This window comes from Macaca mulatta, chromosome 4 (assembly GCF_049350105.2).
Source record: "Macaca mulatta isolate MMU2019108-1 chromosome 4, T2T-MMU8v2.0, whole genome shotgun sequence".
Classification (NCBI taxonomy): domain Eukaryota; kingdom Metazoa; phylum Chordata; class Mammalia; order Primates; family Cercopithecidae; genus Macaca; species Macaca mulatta.
This window is the reverse complement of record NC_133409.1, coordinates 169,160,071-169,185,427: the sequence shown is the minus strand read 5'-3', so window position 1 is coordinate 169,185,427 and position 25,357 is coordinate 169,160,071. Positions and strand designations below refer to the sequence as shown.

At 37.5% G+C, this 25,357-nt stretch overlaps 1 protein-coding gene and 1 pseudogene across 2 annotated transcripts in view; both read left to right on the top strand.

The window, feature by feature from the left end:
• The window catches only part of RNF182 (ring finger protein 182), a 54,193-nt gene that overhangs the window by 13,798 nt on the left and 15,038 nt on the right, over positions 1 to 25,357 (top strand). The window lies entirely within an intron of this gene.
• LOC100430215 (large ribosomal subunit protein bL35m pseudogene) lies at positions 9,713 to 10,282 on the top strand (annotated as a pseudogene).

Below are 25,357 nucleotides of genomic sequence, written 5' to 3'. Positions count from 1 at the left end.
GGTGGCTGAGGCATGTGAATTGCTTAAACCCAGGAGGCAGAGGTTATAGTGAGCCAAGATTGCATCACTGCACTCCAGCCTGGGCGACAAGAGCAAGACTCCATCTCAAAAAAACAAAAACAAAAACAAAAAAGCATCTTACATTGATGTAATCCTGATATCAGGTAGTATAAGTTCTTCAGTTTTGTTTTTTGTCTTGATTTTCTTTTAGCCCATTTTTAGTGTTTGGCATTTACATACAGATTTTAGGATCATCCTGTCAGTTTCCACAAACAACCTGATAGATTTTGATCGGAATTTGCATTGACTCTGTAGATCAATTTGGGAGAGTTGACATTTTTGTAATATTGAGTCTTCTAATAAATGAACACAATATAGCTCTCCATTTGTTGTCTTTAATTTCTCTAAGTAATGTTTGGAAGTTCTCTCTGTAGTATTCTTGTACTTCTTTCATTAGATTTGTTCTTTTTATTGTTATTGCAAATGCCATCTTTTAAAATTTCACCTTGTAATTTTTTGTTTCTTGTGTATATAAATACATTTTTGTATCTTGACCTTGATTCCAGGGATTTTGCTGTATTCAGTTCTTAATCTTAATAACTTATTTGTAGAATTATTTGGATTTTCTATGTGCATAATCACTGTATGTGATGGATAAAGAGCTTTGTTTCTTTCTTGTCTGATTCTTATCTCTTTCACTTTTTTTATTGCCTCATTGCTCTATCTAGGACCTCAATTATAATTTTGAATAGAAATGATGATAGTATGTACTTTGTCTTATTCCCAATTTCAGGGGGAAAGCATTCAATATTTAAAATACGGCTCTTGCTTAGAAGTGTTGAAACCTTTTTATCGATTAAGAAAATTCTCATTTCTAATTAATGGTTATTTTAATCATGAACATGTGTTGAGTTTTAGCAAATGATTTTCTGCATTTATTGAGATGATCATATGATTTGTTTCTCCTTTATTTTGTCAATATGGTAATCACATTTTTAAAAATGTTAGAACAGTTTTGCGTTTCTATCATAAATTCAGCTGATGTGCTATTATTTTAGTGTTTTGTTGGACTCAGTTTGGTGATATTTTGTTTAAGAATTTGTTTAGGAGAGAGATTGGTGTAAGTATCTGAATAGTGCCTCCCTTATCATTCTTGATATTTACGATCTGTGCCTTTCTTCCCCCCTTGCCTGGGGTTTATCACATTTATTATTTTATCAGTGAACTTACTTTGACTTTTTTTTTTGCTATTGTATGCTAATTTTCTAATTTATTAATTTCTGTTCATAGTTAGTACTTTCCTAATATTTTTGGCTTTGGGTTTTCTGTTTTTTCTAACTTTGTGAAAAAGATACTTAGATTATTGATTTTCAACTTTTCTAACATATGCATTCAAAGCTCTGCATTTTCCTTAAGCATGGCTTTAATAGTATCCTCTTAAATTCTGTCACATTTTTTCTGCTCAAAATATTTAAAAATAGCCATGTGTTTTTTTCTTTGACCACAAGTTATTAGACATTTATTGCTTAATTTACAATGGTTTAGGATATTCTAAAAATCTTGTTGATTTCTAGCTTAATCCAGCTATTGTCAAAGAACATGCTATTAACATTTTAGTCTTTTGATATTTTTGAGACTATTCTTATGGCCTGGATATGATCATTTTTGCTGAGTGATAGACATGCACTTGAATAGACTATACAACATATTCTGTAGTTGTAGTTGCAGAATTTGGTGCACATAGATTGGGTCAAATTCATTAATTGTATTGATCAAAGTTTCTATCTACAGTTTTTCAGTCTGCTTATTCTGTCAGTTATTGGGATGGATAAGCAAAATTTCTCACTGTGATGATGAATTTTTCTACTTTTCATTCTGTCAGTTTTTAAATATATATTTTGAGGATATGTTATTAAATACATACAAACTTATAATTGTTATAATTCCTTGGTGTATTGTACCCCTTTCGTCTCTGTACCTCTCATAATGGTTCTTGACTTACTGTTTACAGGTCTTATAGTAGTATATACCAACTCTCCTTTGTTAGTTGGTTAGTGTTGCATGGTATATCTTTTTATATACTTTAAATTTCCTGACTCTATTTTTAGTTGTTTGTTTTATAAGCCGCATATAGCTGGCTTTTGTTTACTTATCTCACCTGACAATCTTTGGAGCAGCTAATAGTTCATTTACATGTAAAGTACTTGATAATATAATTGAGTTTAAACTTCCCATTGTACTATTTGTTTTCTAACTGTCCTATCTGTTCTTTGTTCTTCTTTTCTTCTTTCTTGCTTTTAAAAAAATTAATAAAGCAATTTTAATTCAGTTTTCTTCTCTCTTTTCTTGATAGTTATACGTTGTGTTTTACTCTTTTGGCAGTTATCCTAGAGATTATAGCATCTATTTTCACTTATGAATATACTTTAAATTAGTATTTTAATCCTTCCGTGATGATGTAGTGTTATTAGAATACTTTGACTCTATAAACCCCTTCCTCTTTTTGGAATGGTTGTATCATTTTAATTCCACACATGAATAAAATAACCTGATACATTATTATTGCTGTTTTATACAGTATTTATTTATATTTATCATTTATTTTCATTCCTTCATGTAAGTCTGTGTTTCCCTTTGGGATTATTTTCTTTTTGCTGAAAGAACTCCCTTTAGTATTTCTATTTTTACCTGTTTGAAAGTATTTTGTCTTAATTTTTGAAGCATATTTTTGCTGCATGTAGAATTCTAGATTGACAGTTTCTTTCAGTACTTTAAAGGTGTAATTTCATTGTCCTCTGTTTTCCATTATTTTTGTTGAGAAATCGGCTGTCAGTCTCACTTTAGTCCTTTAGAGGTGATGTGCCTTTTTCCTCTGTGTGTTAAAATTTTTTTCTTTGTCTTTGGTATTGAGGAGTTCTATTATGATGTGCTTGAGGCACTTTTTCTTTACTATTTTGTTTGAGGATCATAGAGGTTCTTGAATCAGTTTTAGAATATTCTTTAATTACAAATTTTTTTTTTTGAGACAAAATCTTGCTCTGTGGCCCAGGCTGGAGTGAAGTGGTGTGATCTCAGCTCACTGCAACCTCTGCCTCCTGGGCTCAGGTGATCCTCCTTCCTCAGCCTTCTGAGTAGCTGGGACTGTCTACATGTGCCACCACACCTGGCTGATTTTTTTTATTTTCAGTAGAGATAAGATTTTACCATTTTGGCCAGGCTGATCTCAAACTCCTGACCTCAACTGATCCACCTGCCTCAGCCTACCAGAGTGCTGGGATTACAGGTGTGAGCCACCACCCCTGGCCAGTTTTAGAATATTCTTAGCAGCTGTCTCATCAAATAGTATTTCTTCTGGTCTGATCACTTTCCTCCCCTCCTAGAAGTACAATTTTATATCCTTTAGATCTTTCACCCTGTTCTATTTGACTCCTAAACTCTTTTTCCTATTTTCCATTGTATTTTTTCCTCTTTAGTTTGGAAATTTTCTAATGACATATGTTTCAATTCACTAATGTTCTCATCTTCTGTTCTTATTTTTATTTTATTTTGTTAGGGCTTTATGGAAGTATAACTTATACATCATAAAATTCAGCCATTGCAGGTGTAGCATTCAATGATGTTAGTTAAATTCACAGAGTTCTGCAACCAGAGAAAGAAAATCTTACCTTATTCTTTGTCTTTTCTGAAATTCTTATTTGGTAGATTAGTAGATACAAACAGACCTGATAGAGCTATAATTATTTAATTACGTTCAGGGAATATCAGGGAATACTAATGGCTACCTTATCTAAATGGTGAAAGTAGTTTCTAAATTATAAAGTACTATTAATATATACTTTTACTCATCCAAATAAAAAATTATATTTAATAACATATATATCTAAACCCTTGGTAAAAATAAAATGCTAAAATGCTATACAATGTAAGGTGTTATTACCATGTGCGTAGAGGTGGTTCCTGCTGGGTTTTTTTTCTTTTTCTTTTTAGAAATAGGGTCTCACTATGTTGTCCAAGTTGTTCTTGAACTGCTGGGCTCAAGTGATCCTCTTGCCTCAGCCTTCCAAAGTGATAGCATTAGAGGCCTGAGCCACTGTGCCTGGCTGAAGTCTATGTTTTTTTGATGGAGATACAAAAATAGGACTTTTTTTTTTTTTTTTTTTTTTTTTTAGCAGTAAATCATGTAGGCTACTGGGTAAGTGAATATTGAGGTGCTAGTAGAACTCTGTACCATTGGTACTTACCTTACTGCCTTGGAACTCCTATATTTTGCATACATGCCTGTCCCCCCCTGTGAATTACAGATTTTTTGAGGAAGGTAACAATGTCTTGCTCATTGTTAGTATCGTTGTATGGTACCTCGAACATGGGACGTATTCAACAAATGTTTGCTAAGTGAATGAAGTTTTGCAGCCGACACTTTAAAAAATGATAAGACATATTTTATTCAGTACTACTTCAGCAGGGGAGAGACCTCAGCGTTACCAGAGCTTAACTGAACTGAACAAAAGACAGGAGCCCTTTTAAATGCTGGGATATACTAAACAAAAGGTACCAAAAGACATTAAGGGTGATTTGTGTGTGTAGTTAGGCAATGTGGGTTTGTTAATTGGTGTTTATCTGGAGAAGCAATTGGTTCTTGTGTCTTTAGGACAGGAAATATAGCTTTGCAATTTGGGACAAGATGCCCACCAGCTAGGCTCTTGCCCTCCTACAAGAACTGGGCAACAGGAGAGGTATCTCTCTGGATGTTTACATTTCAAAGAGGTGGCTCCCAGGTCCTTCAGGAGCTGTTTCTGAGTAGTAGAGGATTTACATCTCAAAGGTACAAGGAAAAGATTTACAGTTGCAAGCTTTCAAGAGTAAACGCTCTAGAAAAGGAAGGTCAGGGACCTATTATCAGGTGTTGGCTAGAATGAACAGAAAGTTATTTTGGCTTTAGAAATAATTTGAGAAAGCTCTGAGCTTTCTCAGCTAGGCACGTCCAGGAGGTGGTGATGTCATCGTAGGGACATGGCCTTGAGCTGATAGAACCTGAGCTAGTGTTTGTTCAAATGTCTTAGTATGGAGGGTTGATGAAATGGGTTGTGCTGAAACTTGCAGTTTGTATAGGCCAAAGTGGAGGCCTAGTTGAAAAGAGGACTCAGAGGAGCCTGACTAAAGGTTGGTCAAGGAGAGGGTCTTTGTCAATAATGCAGGGCAAGGAAAGGTAATTTATGCATGGAAATTCAGGATGAAACCAGAAATGGGGTGGAAATCAGGCATACCTATAAGAATTTAACATCCAGCACTGGCCAAGAAAGAACTAGTGTTTAGTTAACCAGGTCTGCTATATCTGTTATTTCTACTTAATCATTTCAATACACCTGTGAGGTCAGTACTGTCTGTATGTTACAATCAAGAGACAGAAGCACAGATATTTTAAATAACATGTTCAGGGTCATATAGTTAGTGATCAGTGGAGTTGGGATTCCAACTCAGATTTTTTTTACTTCAAATGACTCTGATCATCAGTATTTATTTTAATATTGTTATATAGCAATTTGCTTTCCTCAGAAGTGATTTACATTAATAACAGTTAAGATTGCTAAGCTGCTTACTAAGTGGCTGATCCTAAGAAGAACATTTAGCCAGGCTTAATAAACATTGAGGAGTGAGAACATAAGAGTGTTAGTAGAGCTTTGCTTTCTTAGGGTGGAAATGCCCTCAGTTGTCACTTGAATTCCTGCTAACACCCCAATACATGTGGAAAGGTTACTCTTAATTATATATGATATATATAATGATCTATATATATAATGATCACCCTATAATGTTGGAGCTGGAAGGTCTTTAGCCATCAAGCCCAGAATCTTAATTTCTCAGATAAAAAAGCCATGACCCAGAAAGTTTGATTTACCCAAGTGATTTACTCAAGATCTCAGTCTGTGCATTAGAGAGAGCTGGGCTTGATTTAGCCAAAAATTATTGTGGCCCACTTTGGGGATTTACCCTCAGATGTTGTCATGACAAAATGTATCAAACGTGAAACTGCCACTTCGTTGCCAGTGCATTCTTTTAGCAAATAACCTTAAACGTTGGAATTGCCCTTATGGGGAGATGATGGTACCTCAGCAGTGCCCCTCAGAGCCCAATCAGGTGATTTTGCAGAGCTTTCTGTTTTAAACACTTCTGTCTAAAGTGTTTAGTATGATGCTATAGGTCAGGCAAAAATATAGTAACAGCAACATGACAACAACAACAAAACAACCAACGTGGATAAACAAACGAACCTTAAAAATTTTTTGTCACTACAATGTTTTAACAATTTCAAAGATTGACAGACCTCTTCCCTTACTTATGTTAATACCTATTAGTTTATGCTGTTTTTAGTGTTAAACGGTAAAATGTTTATTCCCTTGTTATAGTCCATTACTGCTGTGCCTTAATTTCATCTTGACAGTTTTCCTCTGCCTTTTTGGCATCCCATTCATTCTGATTACACCAGTGAATCTGTTACCAGAAAGGGGTCCCAACCAGACCTCAAGAGAGGGTTCTTGGATCTTGTGTAAGAAAGAATTCGAGGTGAGTCCACAGAGTAAAGTGAAAACAAGTACTTTAAGAAAGTAAAGGAATTAAAGGGTGGCTATTTCATAGACAGACTAGGGCATTCTCAGAAGCAAGAGGAGAAACACGTCTGCCTTAGGTACAGTGCTTATTTCTATATAACAAAGGAAAAAGTCATGGGGAGATGTACTTTACTGCAAGGGTTTGTGACAAAGTATTGTTAATCTTTGTGTAACTACTTTGGAAAGAATCTATATTATCTTTAAAGCAAAATATTATTATTATTATTATTTTTTTTTTTTTTTGAGATGGAGTCCCACTCTGTTGCCCAGGCTAGAGTGCAATGGCACGATCTCAACTCACTGCAACCTCTGCCTCCTAGGTTGAAGCAATTCTCCTGCCTCAGCCTCCTGAGCAGCTGGGACTACAGGCATGTGCATTATTACGCCTGGCTAATTTTTATATTTTTAGTAGAAACGGGGTTTCACCATGTTGACCAGGCTAGTCTCAAACTCCTGACCTCAGGTGATCCACCTGCCTTGATCTCCCAAAGTGTTAAGATTCCAGGCATGAGCCACCGTGCCTGACTGCAAAACTTATTCTTAAACTAAGAATGCTTTTGTTCATAAGATATTGGGACATCAGCACATTTCCTGGGTCTGTTATTTCCTGGGTTTGTTATGTCCTGGGTCTATTCAGTAAACATTACTCACTTCTTCCCTTAACTGTAAATATCCTATGACTAAAAAGTCTAGCCTCCTGGGAATGCAGCACAGTAGGTCTCAGCCTCATTTTACCCAGCCCTAATTCAAGATGGAGTCACTCTGGTTTGAATGCCTCTGGCACATTTCCCGCCTCCCATTTATAAGGGGAGCCTTAATCCTAAAGGTTGCAGAGGGATAGAAATTTATCTTCTGTAACTTCTTCAGGCTGAACAGGGGCTATGATGTTCCTGCCTAACAATATTTAGGGTCTCTTGTATTTAGAGTTGGGAGGAGTTTAGTCAGAAAGTGTTAGTATGGTGAAAATCATTCAAAACTCGGAGTCCTGATGAAAGATGATACCTGGAAGATTAATAAGTATTTAAGAAAACACTGAATAAGCTTCTTCTAAATTATAGACAAAGAGTACCACAGCAATATATTCTAGAACTGTAAAGCGAAATCAGTAAAATTGTCTCAAATAAACTAAATAAGACAGCTTTCTATGAACTGGGGAATTGTGGGAACCAAGGTGATATGGGGTTGCTAGCTGATTTCATTATGTGTGCAGAATTAGAATATTAATTCAGATTTTTATGTTACTTATCCCGCTTGTTTCTTTTGAGCAGCAACCAGAGATCACTGGTTGGTTCACAGGAATAAGCAGGGTCAGTCTAAATTGCAGAAAAAACTCAAAAACAATGGACGAGACTAGAGTCTAATAACAGGTGTTCCATAGTTTGTGAAACGTAATTTTTCTATCTCCAGTCCCTATTTTTATTAAAACAAACCATGGTAGGACTGATTTGTTTGCAAAATAAATTTTAGTCTTATTGTATGTGGCCTGGTTGTTTGTATAAAGTGAAGCAAGAATAATAATTTGCCATATAGTGTCTTTTGACTTTGATGGAACTGTGTTTTATAATCTAATCTTAGGTTAGACTTTTTAAAGCCTTGAGACCAGTCATGGATTTATATGTGCAAATATGAGCTGGGTAAGTTTCTCTCCTCTGGGGGGTCCCAAGATATTTGGGGCCCCAGGGCCTGTCAGAAAGTGACATTCTTTACTTACCACAGGTCAGGAGCCCTGTACAAGGCTCAAGAGTCCTGTACAAGGCTCAAGATATGAGGTCAGTTTTCTTAGGGGCTTTAATTGGCTCTATAAATGAATTTTGATTCCTTAAAGCAGTCTGTTTACATTTGAAAGCATGTCAGTCATTCCAGTCAAAGCCTTGGTAAAATAACTAGCGTCTCCAATTGTGTCTTGTCACAAAGGAAAAAGTCTTACTGGACTTACGTAAATAGCTATATCACTGTAAGTTAAAAATACTCACAAATAGTTGCCAAATTTGGGAGAAATCAGGTAGAGAGAATGAAACGTGCTCTAAATTTTGTTTACAGTGGTATATAATACTCAATTGTTAAAAGCTGTAAATAGCTCAAAATAAAAGTTTTCTTGACTCTGAAAAACAAAACAGAAAGGCAAAAAGTCATAAATAGATTATTTTGGTCTTTTATTAGTTGTCTATGCAATTCCCGTTTTTCTCAATATTTATGAATACATTAGTTTTCCAAGAATCTTGGAAGTTTTCTTCTATTTTAATAGCATACATTTCAAAGCTGTCAAAGTCCTACTTTATAAGAGTACTTGTCAGAGTCCTATAGCTGATTATAAACTGCCTTTTGAAGAGAATCAAAACAGGACAATTGCTTGTGGATGACAAAAAGTCTTAGGGCAGCTATAGTCAGAGACACAATTGACAAGGAAATTTGGCTACCCTTGTGCCACATAATAATTTAAGACAACAATTATAACTATTAATGATAACATATACTAAGTTATACAAGAATTATTGTAGTTTTGCATAATTTTGGAACACATACCAATGACACATATAAATAACCCAAGGAATGTCCGATGCCATTTTGTATTTGACAATACTTCCTATATGATTTTAGTATGTCAAATAAGTCAAATATGCCATTATTTAACTTCAGGGGACCTCATATCTAAAAGGATTATCAAGTCAGGAAAGAATTATAATTTGATTTTGGAAAGTTTGTTAAATAGCAAAAGTGTAAAACATGTTACGTTATAAAATAGAATCTCAGGTCACTGTAAGTCATTTATTTAGCCAAAATGATAACTTAAAGATTTAAAAAAGGCAAAAACTTTTACCCATTGATAAAGGGAAGAGTTAGCTTTCCAAATAATGTCTCTTTTCTCTCCTTTCTTTTTTTTCTTTATTCAAAAGGCAAACAAAAATATTTTATATTTTAATATTACATGAAAATCTTGTTCAAAAGAGAAAGCCAAATTTCGCTTTTGTGTTAATGTACTATTAATGTCAAATCCAATTTTTAATAAAATCATACGGATCAAACCTACTCACTCCGAATCAGTTTGACCGTAAAGTAAGATTCTCATAAATCTTTTATAATCCTTTACATTTTTTGTTGATGGCAAGATGGCTGCCTTTGCCTTTGCCAGTGTAGTGAGAGCAGCTTCAGGAATCTTATAGCCCCTGAATGTTTTGGCATCTTCAGCCTACCAAAATTGTGTCAAGAATGCCTCTCTTATTTCTGCATTGTCTACTGGACGTTTTAGTCATATTCAGACACCAGTTGTTTCCTCCGCTCCCAGACTTACCACATCTGTCAGAAACCTGACATGTGGGCATCCTGCAGTGATCTTTAATAGAGCGGCCCTTTTGCTTCCAAGTGTTCTGAAGCTGCCAGTCAGATCTCTAACATTTGTCTGTACACAAAAAGGCAAGAGAAAGACTGTGAAAGCTGTCATCTATAGGTTTCTTCGACTTCATTCTGGCCTTTGGTTGAAGAGAAAGGCTGGTTATAAGAAAAAATTATAGAAAAAGACACTTGCAAGAAAAAAAAGCGATTGAGGGAATCTGTGTTCTGCAGTAAAACCCAGAGTAAACTCTTAGATAAAATGATGACTTCCTTCTGGAAGAGACGAAAAACTGGTATGATGATGATCCTTATCAAAGTATTATGATTGAACAAACCTGAAAGTATAGATCAGAAGTTTCACTTGTTTCTCAGCTATTGAATATGTATCTTTGTGTACATGATATCTTCGCAAAAATGGGTAAGTATAAAACTTCATGTAAATTGTACCAACAAATAGGTAAACATACAGTGCCAATGTTAAACTTATAAAAGTTTTAAAACTTAAACAATTTTTTGCTGAAGAGTAGGTCAGTGCTCTAAGCAAACCCTGTTGTGCGTTTTTCCAGTATTCAATTTATGGAAAAACTAAATAATATCCTTTTAATTTTAATCACTTTGTTCACACACAGAATTTCTTTTACAAGATTAATTTTTTACAAACCTTCTACCATTTGCTCAAATTTTTAGCTTTATTCTATCTAAGTTAAAATAATTATTCAGCCCTCTTTCCTTTTCTTTCTTTCTTTTTTTTTTTTTTTTTTTTGACAGAGTTCTGCTCTGTCTCCCAGGCTGGAGTGTGATGGCACAGTCTTGGCTAACTGCAACCTCCACCTCCCGGGTTCAAACAGTTCTCGTGCCTCAACCTCCCAAGCACCTGGGATTATAGGCACACACCACCACACATGGCTAATTTTTGTATTTTTAGTAGAGATGGGGTTTCACCATGTTGGTCAGGCTGGTCTTGAACTCCTGACCTCAGGTGATCCACCTGCCTTGGCTTCCCAAAGTGGTGAGATTACAGGCATGAGCCACCACACCTGCGCCCCCCTTTATTTTTTTTGAGATAGAGTCTTGTTTTGTTGCCCAGGCTGGAGTGCAGTGATGCAATCTCAGCTCACTGCAATTTCCGGCTCTTGAGTTCAAGTGATTCTCCTGCCTCAGCCTCCTGAGTAGCTGGGACTATAGGTGTGTGCCACCACACCTGGCTAACTCTTGTATTTTTAGTAAAGATGGAGTTTCACCATGTTGACCAAGCTGGTCTTGAACACCTGGCCTCAGGTGATCTGCCCACCTCAGCCTTCCAAAGTGCTGAGATTACAGGTGTGAGCCACTATACCCAGCCACTTATTTTTCTTTAAGTCAGTTAACCAGAGCTCTTTCATATGTAAACATCACACACGTAACACATATAAATACACAGATGGAAGAAGATCTAATAGTTATAATTTTTTTTATTTGCCAGTTTTAAGTTTCTTAATTGGATTACTGGCTTCAGGCTGAAGCCCTTCAAGAAATAGGGCTAGAAAGGCGTGGAATTTCTAGGGCCTAATAAGCAGGCACAGTTGGAAGTCAAAACAGATCCTCCAAAATTAAAAGTCCCATTTTTATACTGGATCCTTGATCTCCAAAAAGAGAGAATTAGCCCATCCCATATGGGAGTCTTATCTCTCAGTAGGGTTGGGGACATTTTCATACCTTCCAGGTGGTCAAGAACATGCTTCTCTGATCCCAGTGTGCCAAGTGCAGAGTATTCCTCCCTCATAGCTGCCATTAGCTATCCCTAAAAGTATATGTCCTACCTGGTTATTAGACACCAAGGCTAAAAGCTCTCAAAATGCAAGTGATTTTGACCATTAATTTAACCAGTTTTCACAGAGAGACCAGAAGCCTGAGTGGTAGGAAATTCTTACCTTTTTGCCAGTGTGATAGGTTTCTGAGTTACCTTTCTCTGAGTGGCTTTGATAGTCTTGCTTGTTGCCCCATAGCTGTGGGGTCCAAGCCACGTTACAAAAGAAAATCATCTCTTTCCATTTCATGGACGCATAGGCAAAGCCTCTCAGTTTTGCAAGATTCCACCCAACAGGCTCTGTGGGGGAAACAAATGAACATTTTCCATTTTGTCCGGAGCAAAATACACATGACAAACATAGATACCAGTCACCCCAGTCAGCACCCAGCATCAACCTGGCAAGGCTCAAACTTTCCCCTGTTGGCCCCTGTCAACCCCTGTCATCTTTGATCCACTTAAAGTGGGGTGGAATGACCTCTAACCAGGAGTTTCAACATGTGGTCTCTGGGCAAGATAGAGAAGCGGACAGTTGCCCTGCATGACAGAAAAGATAGTAAAGAGAAAGGAGAGAAAGAGAGAGAGGAAAGGGAAGGGCGAAAAGCATTGCCTGTGGTGGGGCAGGGAGGCAAGGAGCTCAGGGAGGCCAGGGAAAGACCCACCCAGTGCAGCAACACTGAATCAGAAGTCTAGGCAGCTGCTTGTCAGTTGTGAAGAGATCTCCAGCAGGCCCATCAGCTCTCACATTTCCCCCTTTGTGGGAGAGAAAGCTTCCCAGTGTCCGACAGTCCTGTACATGCCTAATCCTGTCACCCACAGCCGTCAGCAAAGAGTTCAAGGCAGATTAATCCAAAGAGAAAAGCGGTCAACATCCCACAGTGTCAAATCCATTTTTGACCAAAAGAGGCCTTACTGAGAGGATTCTCTAACCCCTTATGTCTCAGGAGGGATGCTAACCCTTCTGAGCTGGGCCTTTAACCCAACTTTGTCCTTCACCTGGGATGAAATGTATCCTACCACTTATCCAAAGTCGGCCAGTTGGTGCTGTGCAGACGATTTTCCTTTGGTTAAGTGAGGGTCTCTCCAGTATCATCCCTTCATGGCTCATCACAGAATATGTTACTGAAAAGGGGGTCCCAGTCCAGACCCCAAGAGAGGGTTCTCGGATCTTGCGCAGGAAAGAATTTGAGGCGAGTCCACGAAATAAAGTGAAAGCAAGTTCATTAAGAAAGTAAGGGAATAAAAGGGTGACTACTCCGTAGAGAGACCAGGGCATTCCCAAGAGCGAGAGGAGGAACACATCTGCCTTAGTTAGGTACAATGCTCATTTATATATAAGATAACAAAGCAAAAAGTCATGGGGAGATATGCTCTACTACAAGGACTTGTGACAAAGGATTGTTAATCTCTGTGTAACTACTTTCACAAGAATATTATTTTTAAAGCAAAACTTATTCTTTTTTCTTTTTGAGACAGAGTCTTATTGCAAAACTTATTCTTAAACTAAGACTGCTTTTGTTCGTAAGACAGGACATCAGGGCATTTCTTGGGTCTGTTATTTCCTGGGTTTGTTAAGTCCTGGGTCTGTTCAATAAACATTATTAACTTCTTCCCTTAACTGTTAATATCCTGTGACTAAGAATGCCTAGTCTCCTAGGAATGCAGCCAGTAGGTCTCACAGCCTCATTTTACCCATCCTCTATGCAAGATGGAGTCACTCTAGTTTGAACACCTCTGACAGATCTCTTGGTGTGGAAACTGTGTGGCGTTTCATTCCATTCAGTCACACAGTGGACAGGTGAGTTAGTAGTAAATATGTAGAACAAAGGGATTAGTACCGCCCTGGGTGTATGTGTATGGCGGGGGGTGGAGGTGGGGTGTCACTTGTTACTGACTATGGAGCAGGAAGTAAGTAGGATAGCACTGGGTGAGGATGGGATTTTGGGGCTGTCAGGGTACTTACCACAGAAGTCAAAGGCATGTGGGGGACAGAGTGGAGGAAGAGTCCAGTGTTTTATATTAATGAGTCATGGCATAGGCAATGTGAAGCCTCTGGCTTATAAGTCACGGCCACTTAAAGAAAGGAAATCTCTCCTCAGAAGAGCAAAGTAGACAATCAGGAGAGATTAGCCATACTGTTAAAGAATATTAAGGGATGGGAATGAGGAACATGGGAAGGCATAGATGCCCCTTCTCTGCATTTCTTAGCACCCTGTGGGTCCTGCTCACGCAGCATTGACCATCAAGTGTGGTTAGGCTGAGTTCCTTATTGGGCTCCCCCTCTAGAATGTACACTTCTTGAAGGTGAGGCCATCGCCAGCACCTAGCCCAGGGCTTATGCTGTACTAAACATTCAGTAGGCATTTGTTTAATGAATGAATATACGTGGTAGATGGGCAGGGGGAGAAACAAAGCATCCATGAGCACAGATGTTGGAAAGTAGAGAGAAAGCTTTGCTAATGATTTTATTTTTATCTTTTTATTATGGAAAAAGTTTAAGCATATTCAAAAGTAGAGAAAATGGTATAATGAATCCCTTTTTACTTATCATTCAGCCTCAACAGTGATCAACACATGGCCAATCTTGCTTCATTTATCTGCCCCCCTCCCCATTGGATTATTTTGAAACAAAGCCCAGATGTCATATTATTTCATCTGTGAAACCCCAGTATGTATCTTCAAAACATTGAAGAGACTTGCCTTTAAATAATATGACCACAATGTCATTATCACACCAGAAAACAATTGCAGAGTAATTCCTTACTGTCATGAAATATTGGTATTCAAATTTCCCTTATTGTCCTGTAAATTCCCCCCTTCCCCATTGGTCAGTTAGAATTAGAATCCAAACAAGGACTACTCATGTATTTAACTAATAAATCTCTTAGGCTTCTTTTAGTCTATAGCAAGCTTGTCTAACCTGTGGCCTGTGGGCCACATGCTGCCAGGACAGCTTTGAATGTGGTTCAACACAAATTCATAAACTTTCTGAAAACATTATGAGATTTCAAAATTTAAATTTAAATTAAATTTAATTTTTTGTAGCTCTTTGGATATCATTAGCATTAGTGTATTTTATGTGTCGCCCAAGACAATTCTCCTTACAATGTGGCACAGGAAACTGAAAGATTGGGCATCCTTGGTCTGTGGGTTCACCCTTCTTTTTTTCCTTGCAATTTATTCATTGAAGAAACTGGATCCTTTGTCCTGTAGAATTTCCCACAGTCAGAATTTTAACTAACTACATCCCCATGTACTTTAATTCATTTTTCTGTCCGCTGTATTTGCTATAAACAGGTAATAAGAACCTGAGGTTTGATCGTATTTTCAGATTTTTGGCAAGAAGGCCTATGAAGGTGGGGGTGCCGTACTCTTCCCACTTAATGGCATCAGGAGGCACCTGTTGCCTTGTCCCTCCCTTTGTTGTGTGAAGCCCCATCAGTGAGCACAGGTGTTGTAAGCCTGACCCGTGTGTCATCCGCCTCCTTATCTGCTTTTTGCTTTGTGATTTTGGCAGCCATTGGTAATTAATTTCTAGGTTAGGGGTTAGTAAACTTTTTATGTAAAGGGCCAGATAGTAAATAGTTTTGGCTTTGAGGGTCAATATGGTCTCTGTCATTGTGGTAGGAATGCAGCCTTGGACAGTATGTGCATGAATGGGCACAACTGCGTGCCTATAAAACATTTACCAGATTAGATTTGGCTTACTGGGAGTTATCTGCCAACTCCTGATCTAGATTATTTTACTGAGGATTACAAAATAATACAGTTCCATCATCATTGGTTGAAATGCTTCTATAAAGAATTTTACCTCATCAATTATTTGGTTACTTTAAAGGCATAACAGAAAGGAAGCTGCATATAAAGAAAAGGCAGAATAAATTCTTGGGTCTTTCCCTTGGTTATTTGGTTTCAGAGTGGGTTATTTTCCTCACATCTTCCAAAGGAGTTCATTTTATTTTTAAAGTATCATCATGAAATCATGGCTTTTTGACATACTTGGTGTTTCAGTCTTTCTAGACTTAGGTCCTCTGGGTACGCAGGAGGAGCCCCATGGCTGCTGTTGGTTAACAGTTGCACTGCAACCACAGGGCCTTTGATGCGTTATGTGCTGCATGGCAGAATGGTTTCCATGTCTCAGTTGTACTGTTACTGTAAATTCTATGAGTGGTCTCTGTCTGCAGCTTTACGATCCATGATGGTGCCATTTTAAAAAAGTTTTATTAGGCCAGGTGCAGTGTGGCTCACATCTGTAATCGCAGCACTTTGGGAGGTTGAGGTGGGAGGACTGCTTGAGGCCAGGAGTTCAAGACCAGCCTGGGCAACATAGCAAGATCTTATCTCTGTGCCCTCCCCATTTTCATACCTTTATTAGGTATGAAAATATATTGTTTTCAAATTCAGAAATTTGATTCTTTCTAACAGTTCTACATAATATTTAAAATTTCCATGGGCTAAAACTTTATTTTGCTCCCACATTTGAGTGAGAACATGCAGTACTTCTCTTTCTGTGCCTGGCTTATTTCACTTCACATAATGTCCTTCAGACTTATTCATATTGCTGCAGATGACAAGATTTCATTCTTTCTTAGGGCTGAATAGTATTTCATTGTGTATACCTACCACATTTTTAAATCCATTCATCTGTTGATGGCCACTTGATTCCAAATATTAGCTATTGTAATAGTGACCAGCTGTCTATTTTTATCTTCTGCTGCATATTCTCTCTGCTTTGGCCTAATATATCCTGACTGTTCTTTGCTTTTTTTTTTTTTTTTTTTTTTTTTTTGAGATGGAATCTTGCTCTTGTCATCCAGGCTGAAGTGCAATGGTGTGATCTACGCTCACTGCAACCTCCACCTCCCGGGTTCAGTCGATTCTCCTGCCTCAGCCTCCCTACTAGCTGGGATTACAGATGCATGCCACCACACCCGGCTACTTTTTGTATTTTCAGTAGAGACGGGCATTCACTGTGTTGGCCAGGTTGGTCTCAAACTCCTGACCTCAGGTGATCCACCCGTCTTGGCCTCCCAGAGTGCTGGGATCACCTGCGTGAGCCACTGCTCCCAGCCTGTCCTTTGCATTAGACTACTCTATAATGTTCTTTCTCTGCTTAATGTATCTTGGCTCACTACAAAAGTTTCCTAAGTTTCACTTCTTTCCATGGAGGTTTTCCAGACTAATTATGACCATCTTCAAGGATACCAACGGCTGAGCTCTTTTTCTCTCAACCACAAATATAGGAAGAATTTATTTATAATTTAAAAGCTTCCCCAAATTCATCATTTCCTGGGCTGATATGAAAGGAAGCCATGCTCTACTTTCTTCCTGCTCTATAGTCAGTAACAAGCACTACCCCCTGCCCCCACCATACACACACACCCAGGGCAGTACTAATCCCTTTGTTCTACATCTTCACTAGTAACTCACCTGTCCATTGTGTGACTGGAATGAAATGTCACACAGTTTCCACACCAAGGGATCTGTCAGAGGTGTTCAAACTAGAGAGACTCCATCTTGCATAGGGGCCTTTTAGGAGTAGAGTATTTAGAATGTCTGTCACACGACAAAACAATCTTAGTATACAATAAATATAAAACTATCTTTCCTAGCAATCTTCTTTTTATGTAAGTATCATTTTGTCTCATTTAAAAAACACTACGGGCTTTTACTTTATCCTAATCTTCACAGTTGAATATATGTCAATCAATAATGCCACATTATGTAGCTGTGTTGCAAAGTGACACATTCATTAAGATTGATTCTAAAAGGCCTATTGAGAAAAGCCACTGAGGGCAAATAAATTCAATAAAATTTAATCTATAGAGTTCTTTTTTTCTTGTCAAGCTTGGATCAAGGCATATATTAAATGTGGTAGAATATAGAATGTTTTTATTTCCTTTTAAAACCTTTTGCCCATTATTAATTGAGGCATTTCATTAATTGGATTGGTGACATTTTTGCTGAGTCCAAGTACAACTGGACCTTGGTAAACAGAAATCTACTTCATCTCATGAGATGTTGTAGCCATTTTTATTAATGCTGAAAAAGAGCTGGTGTATTCTTTAGAATTACAGAAAGTGAGCAAAACGTTTTGGATTGTGACTTTGTTTTTATTTTAGGATAATATTATAAAAATAATACCTTTCTAGCTTTAACTGTATTTATAATTTTTAGAACATTGTGAATATTGAAATATTGTAGTGATAACTATTTTGCTTAGTATGTAAAGAAACATTTGTAGAAAATTTAAACGCCTTAAGCACAAAGTATACTTCTTCAGGTACATATCTGAACATTTACAGAGAAACAATCCTATGGGAATTTTATTCTCTGAATTGTATTAATAGATACTTTCGGTGAGCCTAAACCTGAAGCTGATTGTGGACAAATATTTATCAAATTGGAGATTTTAAATGATAAAGACAAATAATGTAATTCTTTTATTTTTTCAACATGTATTGAGAGCTTCCTAGATGCTATAAGTCTTTAATGTGTTTTTTAATGTTTATAGATTTTTTGGGAAGTTCAGCTGATTTGATATTTTCATGGACATTTTAGATTGTTAAATTTATAATCTGTTGGGAGGCCGAGGCAGGCGGATCACGAGATCAAGAGATCGAGACCATCCTGGCCAACATGGTGAAATCCTGTCTCTACTAAAAATACAAAAATTAGCTGGGTGTGGTGGTGCATGCCTGTCATCCTTGCTACTTGGGAGCCTGAGGCAGGAGAGTTGCCTGAACCTGGGAGGCGGAGGTTGCAGTGAGCCAAGATTGCTCCACTGCACTCCAACCTGGTGACAGAGCAAGACTTCATCTCAAAATAATAATAATAGTAATAATAATATAAAATCTGTAATCTGAAAATCTACATTATAAAATGTGTCACATTCAAGAATATTTATCAAGACAAAGTGCTGACTTCACCACATTCAGAAAGGTGTGGTATACCATTCACGGATAGGAAGAGATGGGAGGAGTCTTGGAAACATTTCAATATATTTATATGGCAGGTATTTATTGAGTATCTACTCTGTGCTAGCTTATGATAGGTGCTTGTGCTAGAATGGTAAGCAACATATTAGTGGTTCTTATATTCTTACAATTTACATTGTAGTAGTAGAAATTTAGAACAGACAAATTAGTTAAATTGGGCTTCTTGAAGTTTGTTGAAGGAAGTAAACAGAGTGCCATAATAGAAAACAAGGGGTAAGTGATTATGAAAACAAGTAATTGGGGAGTACCTCCTTGAGGACTTTATATTGAGATCTACTGTGGTTTTGGATATTTGTTACTTCCAGACCTCATGTTGAAATTTGACCAGATCTCTCATGAATAGATTAATGCTCTTCTTTGGAGGTGAATGAATTCTTACTCTGTTAGTTCCCTTGATAACTAATTGTTACAAAGAGCCTGGCACCTGCCCTCTCTTTTGCTTCCTGTCTTGCCATGTGATATCTGCACATATCAGCTCCCTTTCATTTCTTCCCATGGTTAGAAGCAGCCTGAGAGCCTCATCAGATGCAGATGTCCAGTCCTGAACTTGCCAACCAGTCAGAATTTTGAATCAAATAAACCTCTTTTCTTTATGATTTACCCAGCGTCAAGGTATTCCTTTACAGCAACACAAAACAGACTAAGGCAAGATCTCTAAGAAGGAATGAGATTAGTATGACATTTCACATTGAGCAAACAGCCTAAAACATGAAAGACTTTGGACTGTTCATGGAACTTAACAAAGGCCAGTGTGCCAAGAAAACAATATGTTCAAGACAGGGTTGGAGGGAAGGCAGAGGCCAGATCATACAGTACCTTGCTGCGTAGAGTTTGGATTTTAATCTCTATGTAATGAAAAACAATTTAAGTGTAATAAACAGATGGTAGATATAATCTCATTTACATTTTTAGAAGCTTACTTTGGTTATTGCAATGAAAATAATTTATAACAGGGCAAGATTAGAAGCATGAAGATAAATTAGAAGGTTCTGCAATGAACAGGGTCAAAGCCTGGATTAGGATGTTCATGATGAAGATGGAATGATATTGGAAGATTGGAAACATACTTCGGTTGAATTGACTGACTTGCCAGTGGATTGGACATGAGGAGTAAGGTATAATGTAGAATCAAAGGCGACTCCTAGTTTTTGAAAAACTAAGAGAATGGTGGTGCCATTTATTAAAATGGGGAAAACTGCAGGAAACAATTGGGTGGTAGTGAGAGGTGAGGATTGAAATTTGTCTTAGACCTGTTAAATTTGAAATGTTTGTGTTAATACAAGTGGAGGTGCTGTAAGCACTCTGGAACTCAGAGGGAAGGGATAGGCTGCAGACACAAATTGGGGGGCAGTCATCATGTCATGGTATTCAAAGCTACTAGAGGAGATGGAACAATCCAAGGGAAAGACTGCATGCAAGGGCTACGGAGTTCTAACATCTAGAGATTTGATAGAAGAGGAGCTAGAAGAAAAGATTGAGAATAGTGATCAGTGATCAGTGAACTAGGAGGAAAACTGGAAGACTGTGATGTCATGAAACTGTGAGAATAGATAGTTTCAAGAGTAAGGGTATAGTCACTGGGAAGAAGGTGAAGAACAAATGAGACAAGGTAAAGGCAGGAAAGGATCTATTTGCCTTTACAATCAGCCTCTGCTTTCAGGAACCTTGTCTTGATTGTCTTTGAATCCCCAGCATCTTGCACATGGTATGACACTTAAAAGATATTAAGTAAATGCTTGCTGAATTATTAAATGAAAGTGATAATGTATCAAAAGAGGGCTACATCATGAGTCCATCAAGAATTAAAATCTATCTTGGCCAGGTACAGTGGCTCATGCCTATAGTCCCAGCACATTGGGAGGCCAAGGCAGGAGGATTGCTTGAGGCCAGGAATTTGAGACCAGTCTGGGCAATATACCAAGACCCCATCTCTACAAAAAACAAACAAACAAATCAAAAACCAAACCCAGCTGTTACTCTTTTAAGTGAGTTCTATAGCAGTTGAAGATGACTTTTCTGTCAATCACAAATGTATTGATGAAGGACAGTTGGTGATTTTCAGCCATGGCTTTGGGAGTATTATGCACTTTTTTTGACGGAGGGAGAGAGAGAGAGAGAGAGTGTGTGTGTGTGTGCGTGCGCATGCGTGCATGTTATATACACTATTAGTTCCATTTAGTGAAATAGGCATCAAAATAATCTACTTAAGTTTGAAATTGTAGAAATGGTACATGTAATCTATGCTAATTTCTTTAGACATTTTAGTTTTTCTTGATAAGGTTAGAGAGTTTTATTAAACTTTGGCCAAAGGAAATTATGAAGGAAGAAATTAATAGGAAAGAAATTAGTCTAATGGAACAGGATTCAGTCATTCTTAATAACGTAATTTTCCGGCCATATTCTTATTAACCATGATCTTATAGCTTTGCCTCTTCCAAATAAAGAGTAAGGTACCAAGCAAAAAATCTAAACTTACGAGCTTTATGTGTTATTTGTTAGTGTTCCATATAGATAGTATAAACAAAAGAGAAATAATGACATTTCCCTCTCCATTCATCAGGTAGTGGAAGTTAGTACAACATTGATAAATTGTGCTTTGCTTGCTTTACTTATTACCTGCTCTATCTATAGACAGAAAACCTGTGTACCTTCTGATACTGTGTTCAATGCATATTCTATCCACTACCAATTTAGAATGCTGAAGTACCATATCATTGGATCCATTATTTCTAAATTTCTAGTCGCATCCATATAGTGCTTATGTATGTAAAATATTTACACCTAAATGATTTCATTGAATCCTCACAACCACTTTGTGAGGCAGGTGTTATCTTTTAGTCTAAGATCGCAGTGTCAGAGCCAGGTCCCAAATCTCAGTCTCCTGACTCTAGATGCTATGTGCTTCCATTGTAGACTGCCCGCAAGGGATGGTCATGCTCCTGGCTGCACTTCCAGAGTCTTGAAGAAGAAAGCAGATGTGGATACCTAAATATAGGGTGCGGAGTACCTGTTTTTTTCTCTCTTATTCCTGAACATTTATTCGTTTAAAACTGCTGGCAAACAGCACAGCATAAATCACAACTCCATATATAAAAATAGTGGCCTCTCTTCCAAAATTAATAACTTAGATTGCTAGGTTATTAACTTGGCTGTATCCTAATAAATAGATTATGACTCTCCATCAAATTAAATTGCTTGTTCTTGGAGAGGGGGGAGGTAAGAGTTTTAATTGTCAAGGGAGGCTTTCTGGAATTGCTCCTTATGCTGCCAAACCACCATTAGGGGTTATGAGTATTGTGGGTTAAATTCTTCTAGAGTCAGCTAACGGTCCTTCCAGAACGAGAGCTTGGCATTTGTTGAGCCTATTCTTTTTAGGTTTTTGAGTTTTGGAGACTTTTATTATAGTGAGAAGGATTGTTTTTAATGAAAGGTGTACTAAAACCCTTAATTCTGAGACCATAATCTCTACAAAGTTCAACTATTATTAATGTTCCCTAAGGCATAACTGTGAAAATTGGGACTGAGACCAGCATATTATTGTTAGTAATTATTAACAGTAATGCGGGTCTTTCAAGCTCTAACTAGAATCCAGCTTCTGAATCTCTAGGTGGAAAAACTGGACTTTCTTGGAGGTAGATGCCACATGTGTGGTTTAAGCTTAATTTGAGACTCAAGCTCCATAAATGATGAGGTTAGGAACATCAGGTTTTGTGAATGAACAATTGGGTGTCAGAGAGATGGCAAGCGTGTGTACTTTATCAATAGCTGAGCGTAAAAACCAATGTTCTGCCTTGATAGTCACAAAAATGATGCTACAAGTGCCAGAATCTCTCATATGTTTTTGAAGATAGAGTTATTAGTCAAAGAATTTAAGACGTCATAAAAACTGATGATCAAGAAGTCAAAGTGTTTGAAGAGTGATTCTCCATTTTGCACAAAAATAAATTGAACATAGAAGCAGGTATTTAGCACCATTTATAAAAACAGAAACCATAGTTAATGAAAATGGCAATACCTTAACTTGTATCAGTTTTCTTGTTACAGAGCCATTTAAAATATATTTTCTCATCATCTAGAGAGCAATGTTTACAACATTTATTTTCCAGGATGGGAGGAGTATTTTTGGAAATGAGAGTTGAAATTTGAAAGTTGTCTTTTCATAAGGGGAAAAATATATCTCCTGTTGATGCCAAATTAAAATGGTTGATGGATTCTATAAGAATAATTCAGGCTACATGAAACTGTATATGAAATATTTTGAAGAAACTCAACTCACCCTAAGACCTATACAATTAATTCATATGGACAGTGGAGTAATACACAGCATAGAGCCCTGGATAGACAAATAATAGGATCACAGTGACAGCTCTGTTTTGTTTTTTGTTTTTTTGTTTTGAGCTCTACTTATGTTGACTTTTTTTGTCCTGACTTCTCATGTAATCTTAGGAAAGGTACTTAACGTCAATGGATGTTCATATACCTATTAAGTGGGAATTATAATTTCCACTTACTGTAGTAGAGCTTATGCAGTGTTTCTAAAATTTTTGAGCTTTTTAAAAAGACTTGAATTAGTAGAAGTTATTATAATACAAATTATTGAAGTTTATGCATGGAAGAATACATAGAAACTGTATTTTGACTGACAAAACTTGCAAGATGTATGGATTGGACAGCTTCAAAGGTCATAAAAGAGTCTTCTAGGTAGGCATGACACTCATTGATAAATGAGGGAAATAATTTCTTTGGGCAGAGATTGGCTTTGGATTAGTTTGGAAATAAATAGTTTAGCATGCTATTTTGCTTATCTATTGTTACAAAAGCACCTCAAAACTAGTGGCTGGAAACAACCACCATTTTATTGGTTCATGAGTCTGTGGCTCAGCATTTTCTACTGGGCTCAGTGGGGCACATTCTTCAGCTGTTATTTCATGGTGACACTCATTCAAATGGGTGTTGTCCCTGGTGGTTAGTTGAGGCTGGATGGTCTCTAATGGTGTTACATGACTGGATTTGGTGCTGGCTTTTGTCTGGGCCTTTCTCTCTGGTTTCTCATCTTTGGAGAGGCTAGCCTGGGCTTCTTCGATGGTGGTCTCAGAATTCCAGGAGAGCAAAGCAGAAGCTTCAAGACACCCTGAGGTCACAAATTTGCTTCAAACTCTTAATGTTGGTCAAAGCAAGTCACAAGGCCAAGATTTAAGGGGTGGGGAAAAACAGATTACCTGTTGATCTGATGAAAAGAAGGTCGCATTGTAGAAAGTGTTTGTACAGGTCTGTGGAGAATTATTGCAGCCATATTTGCAGACCAGTTGCCACACATGATAGGGGCTAGGGCAAAGAGTATTTAGGGGAGATGGTCTACTAATAAATTTTAAAAATTGAAATAGAAGGGTAGTATCATGAAAAAGTGGGGAAGAAGACCCAAAAACGGTTCAAGATCCAAACAGCAAAGACTCAAGACAATTTCAGTTAAAAAAACACAAATGTTTTTAAAATGTAAAAAAAAAGAATTATTATCTAACTAGTATATAGCAATATAGCTCTTTGAATTAAAAGGTAGAACTTGAAAGGCATTACTTAAAGATAGCCAAAGGCAAAGGAAAATGATTCTCATGCCGTTGAGTGTCCAGTTTATGGATTCTTAGAATGAGACAGTTTACTATAGAGGAAGTAAAACAAAATAATGTGCAAAAAGGAGAATTCTAAAAAGTGAATTTCAAAAACAGTTAACTTAGGGATGAGTATCAGTTTGGTATATATCTTTATGTAATAGTCACTGAACATGATTAGTATTGCCAGTGTTCTCCCCAAATTAAACTTTTATCACAAATTTCCATTTTTCCATCTAGGTAACTATTTGGGAAAAACTCCAGGAATTATAGTTGGCAAGGATTCTTGAAAGATAATAAGCTAAAGTGGCTTGCTATCTTGCTTTCTCAATTCTACTCTGTCTGCCTTTCCTGATCCCAACTACTTCTGGAGCCAGCAGACCCCTGAGTGCAAGTGAAACCCCAAGCTTTGTGAAAGCTGAGGGTAGGGGAGTGGGGAGCAGATGGGGGATTCCCTTCTAGGCTTGGCTGGTACCGAGGGCTGGCATCCATTGGATGAGTCCCACCAGAAGATCAGGATGCATTGGATACTGTGATGAGCTTGACCTACAGAGGATGGGGAATCCTGGGAGGAAAACTGAAACTTGCCCTCACCCCATGGTGTGTGTGTTCCACAAGAGACCAAGGAGAAAAATCAGTAGTTGGGGGCATCCTTTGGAGCAGGAGGCCTTGGAAGGGTCCTGGCAGCCCACCTGTCACACTGCTAGATCGCAGGAGAAGAGATCATTGTGTTTCCCCTACTCATAGAACTTCAGTTCCACAAGTCCTTCAACAATCAGACCTGAACCCCAGTGATATAACAAAGAAAAATATTGGCACTGCAGCCAAAGGGAAGACAGTCTATGAGAAAAGACAACTCACGCTGAATGAGATGGAGTGGCAGCCAGAGACAGATGACAACCTGACAAAAAATAGAAAGAGCACATAAGGAGATGCAGATGCAGCACAAGAACACTTTCTAGAGATGAAATGCATGATTTCCCCATCAAACATTTTAGTAAATGAACTGAAGGTGATAATGATCATTCCTGG